The following is a 5,006-nucleotide window of genomic DNA, read 5'->3' on the forward strand; positions in this document are numbered from 1 at the left end:
CCCGCCCTGCCACTGCGCAACCCAACCTGCCGACACCATTTTTGCCGCAATGCATTTTGGAATGTCTGCTACTATCATGGCCCTGCGTGTTGCGCCCAGCAGCAGCAGCTTACCTTCCTTGCCAGCTCGGCACCGCGCTGGGGCCGGTGGCAGGCTGGCGGTGGTCCCATTCAAAGGGCGGGCCATGTCACCCCAGTCCGTCTCTGAAATCAGTTTTGATTCCTAAAGAGTTTTGCGTTGTTCGCACTCACCATCTCGCACGCGCGGTCGCCTCACCGCGCGGGCCACCCTCATCAGACTCGAGCACTCGACCGACATTCGCGAGCCTATTTCGAAGCTGCTGTTCGCGTAGGAATAAACCCACATGAATACACGAGGCGGGGCACTATTGCTTTTCCTGCTGCTCCTTACCGTGCCTGCCGCCATCGGCAGGGCCGGCAGCGGGGGTGGCGGTGGCAGCGGGCATGGTGGAGGGCGGGGTGGCAGCCGCAGTCGCAGCAGTAGCAGTAGCAGTAGCAGCAGCACAAGCAAGAGCACCTCCTCTCTCAGCCGGTCCTCCTCTTTTGACAGCGCGTTCGGCAACGGCGGCACCTCGTCGCACGCATCAACACGCCCCCGCTATACCGGCAGCGGCGCGATTGTGGGCCCCAGCAATGGCTGGCGATTTGCACGCCCCCTGCCCTTTTTTGCCGGTGCCTGGATAGGTGAGTGCATCCCCCGTGTGCGCGGTTGCCTGAACCAAATTTGATGTCCTAGGGTGCTGCTCACGGGCACAAGGTGCCGCCTTCGAACATCAGATGCTGCATGTCGACACTCGATTTACCCCCTTCCCCCCCAAAGGGGGCTCTGCGCAATCGCCAGAGCGGCAAGACCGCGAAAATTGCCCGCCTGTGAGGCTGCTGACGCCTTGCAAGCGCGTGCCACCCAAGGACGTGCCCTTGTTCGCGCACCTCCTCCCCCCCCCCCACCCCTTGGCCTAGGGTCCTCCAGCTACGCCCACCTGTCAGCCCACTCCACAGCGCGCTGCGACGGTGTTGCCACCCCCTGCTACAGGGACTACTGCAACGCCGTGCGTGCGGGCTGCCAGGATGGCGGCACTACATCGTCCCGCCCACTCCAAGCGGCGCTTTGTCCCAACGCCACATATTCTGAATGCTATGCAACAGACGATTCGGCTTTTGTCTGCCTGGGGCGCCCACGGCCCACCGAAGCCGAGAATGCAGACGCGCTCTGCACTACCTCCAGTGTCGCAGCACCTAGCCCGCTGGCGGCTTTACTTGCTGCAACAATTATGTCCCTGCTGGCGCTGCTGCTGTGACTTAAGCACACCTCGTGTCATTTTATTCTTAGCTGAGACTCTCCTCATCCACCTCCACTTTCACCTCAAATTTTGGCCTCTACTTTGCACTGCTCCTCAGCCTCTGATCCAACGCTCCTGCAATACCGGGTGCTTGCTCATCAGGCAGCCAGTGCTGCCTTCTCATATTGATCACTTTAGTACTGCTTGTCGTGCACCTCCAAGGAGGCTGTGTGAGGCTGTGAATTGTGCAGAATGTTAATGTATGCAAACCCCAAAGCTTGTCACCTGCTTCGTGCTGTCCTATTCCACATCATACTTCTCCATGTTTTCAGGAACCAGCAGCGCTGCTGTGATGCTTCCAATGGCTACCTTGGATGCTTCAGTACTGCACATTGTAGGGCAAAGCTGTTGACTGACATGTACTCATAATTGTGGTGATTGTGCCCTGCACCTCACCTGTTGCTAGGCAAACTGGCGCGTTTTCCCCCTATGCACCGTTTTGCAGATAGAGCAGAAAGCTGTGTGTTTTGCTTTGCGCTAGCTGCCGCGGCAGCACTCAAGCGTGCTTGCAGGTACGACCGCCTGAAAACATCCATGCGATTGCCACAGCAGCTTTGCGTCACCGCTTCACAGACCAGCGTGGCCAGCCCACATGAGTTCATAGTGAAACATAAGGATGTGTTGGTAGGCAAAGCAGGCTGAACTCGCTTGCCCCAGCCCAGTCAGTGAAAACCGGCAAAAACGACTTCGTTACAGGGTTAAGTTGGTGGCATCTGACACGCAGGCTTTGGCAGCCTGCACGACACCCAATCCACGCCAGGCAGGCGCCGCCTACACAGATCTTCTTGAGCGGGATCACAGAATGTAAGGAGCGCCACAGCACGAGGACATGGAACAGCTGCGCTGCATGGCCGCCATTTGAGCCACAGCAGCAAGCATCGCACACGCCCAAAGGCATACATGCCTGTTTGTTCTGAGCAGTAGGTATGCTGCCCGCAGGCTGGCGAGAGGGAAGGAGGCGAGGGGGTGTGGCGGCATGCATGCCGGTGAACGCCGAGTGAGAACGGTCCAAGGCGTCAACATAGTATTACTGTGTTCGCTGGCGAGAGCAAATCCTCGCTCTGGCAGCATCGAGCCAAGTGTGGTTGGTGCGGGGCGAACGCAAGGGACCCTCTGAATGGTGGGGTGCGCGACGGTCCAGTCAGTCGGAAGTGGCGTTGATCAGGTTCTCATTAGTGCTGAAAGCATGTGCGTGCAGGTCACACACAGCGAGGCCGTCCAGCAACATGAATCAGCTGCAGGCCTGTGAGGAAATTCAAACATGCCAGCCCCACGGCCTGGACACTCTCCGCACGCGGCAAGCTGATGGCAGGCGTAAGACCAGGCCCTGCTGTGGGCCCAGGCGACAAGGAGGCCACAGCAGACAACCTTGGCGCGGTGGCAGGGCAACAAACCATATTGCGAGCTGCGGGCGGCGCCTGCTGGAGCTGGGCACATCCATGGGATGCCAAATGCTTTGGGCACGTGGTGTTGGGCTCTCACACCAAAAGACTTCCGTTCAGTGGACAGTGCCCGGCACGCCAAGTGCACCCGTCTCGCGACAATGCCCTGCCACCACGCCCTCGCAGGCAGCGCTGTCCATGTCCGAGCAGCGCGCCGCCCTGTCCAGCGTGTGCTTCCCGCCCTACCGCCTGGTGCTGACCAGGGGGTAGTCGTCAGGGTACAGCTGGCGGTGGAATGGAGAGGTGAGGGAAGGTGCAGGGGTGAGGGAGTGCCAGGGACAGGGCTGGTGCAGGATGCACTCAAAGCACAGCTACATGCAGCAGCAAGGGGCCAGCAAAGCCCAGGGCAAGTCGAGTCAGCAGAGTGTTGACCCTCACATGCCCCTGGCCCCCGGCACTGGGCCCAGTTCAGTCCTCACTCGGCCCTCCTCACCGTTGACAGGAACTCTCGCAGGCGGGGGATGTACTCGGGGCTGCACTCCACATTCTGGTGGTCAAAGCCCTGAATTTGGGGGGTCACACTCTTGTCGGGGGGGCCACGGCCGTATGCAGGCAGGGTAGCGGATACAACAGCACGGGTACTTTGCTGCAGCAAAACAACTGCACCCCCAGCACAGCCCTTGGCATGTTGGCCTTTGCAAGCTGCAGCCCCACACAAGGCTACCCCAAGTTCACGCACCTGAGCCAGCAGGGGCCGGACGCTGTTAGGGGCCAGTGCAGCCAGCCTCTCCCCCGCTGATACATGAATCACCTGGGCGGGGGTTTGTTTTGAGGGGCCGGGATGCTCAGGTGTGGAAAGCGGGTCTGCAGGGGCGGCGCAACGGTAGATGAAGGGGTGAGTGTTGGCAGCTCTGAGGGACGGTCCAGCCCCCAATACGGGTTGGGAGGCTGAGGAAGGAAAGGGGGATGCATGCGCGCGACCAAGGTAGGCGCAAAGCACGCGCCTGCCATCCCCCGCCAAGCCTGCACCTCGTCCGCAGTGCCGTGCAGCACCAGCACCGGCGCTTTGATGTGCGGCGCCAGCAGGTGATTGGGGAAGATGTCCAGCCAGCCCGGCCAGTAGCGCATGTTGGGCTGCAGCACCCTGACGCCGCTGAGGAGGGGGGAGTGCAGCACCACGCCCCCAACACGCTCCTGCACGGCCAGCCAGGTCTATCAGGGCGGCAGGGAGTGTGGCAGGGTGCGTGGAACGGGGGACCTGAATGTCGAGCATGAGCATGATTGCACACGTCTGAGCAGCAGTGAACCCTGTCCTCACATGCGCCACAACAAGAAGCAAGCATCGAGGCGTGCGCACGCACGCGCGCGCACACACACACACACACACATGCGCGTGCACATGCACATGCACATGCACATGTACCTGCGTCCTAGTCAAAGTCACAACAACACTCCTCAAAGCCCCTGCATTAGTGTCGGCTGCAACTAACCGTGGGTCCGCTCCCGACAGACTGGCCGTAGAGGATGATGTCCTCACCCCTGATGCCACGCACAGCCTGGGAAGAGGGGGGTCAGGTGAGGGAAGGGCAGGGCCCCACTGGGCAGACTCGTTTATGGCAGCCCTGTGTGGGAGGCTAATTGGCTCGGTGCAGTGACCAAACACAAGCGGGCGGGGTCACAGCAACTTTGGTGGCACAGGGCGGGCCGGCGGATCCAAGTCCCAACGGGCCAGCCAGCCGTGAGCCCTGTGGGCTGCGAAGGTCGCCTCCCAGAGATCAGGAGCCGCCCAGCCCCCACCGTCATGTGCTTGAACACCGCCGCAACGTCAGCCAGGGCGTTGGACACGCTGGCAGTGCTGGTGGCTTCTGGGCCGTAGCTGCGCACAAGCGTGTGGCGCGAGCGCACATGGGTGTATACATATGGGTATGTGTCAGCGTGCGTTTGTGTGTGTGTGTGTGTGTGCGTTTGTGTGTGTGCGTTTGTGTGTGTGCATGTGCGTTTGTGTGTGTGCATGTGCGTTTGTGTGTGTGTGTGTATGTGTGTGTGTGTGTGTGTGTGTATGTGTGTGTGTGTGTGCGCGCGCGTTTGTGTGTGCGTGTGCGTGCATGCGTGCCGCGTGCGTGCCGCGTGCGTGCGTGCGCGTGCGCGTGCGCGTTCGCGTGCGTTTGCGCGTGTGCGTGCGTGTGTGTGTGCGTGCGTGTGTGTTTGTGTGTGTGTGTGTGTGTGTGTGTGTGTGTGTGTGTGTGTGTGTGTGTGTGTGTGTG

Source organism: Monoraphidium neglectum (genome assembly GCF_000611645.1).
Source record: "Monoraphidium neglectum strain SAG 48.87 unplaced genomic scaffold scaffold00887, whole genome shotgun sequence".
In the NCBI taxonomy this organism is placed as follows: domain Eukaryota; kingdom Viridiplantae; phylum Chlorophyta; class Chlorophyceae; order Sphaeropleales; family Selenastraceae; genus Monoraphidium; species Monoraphidium neglectum.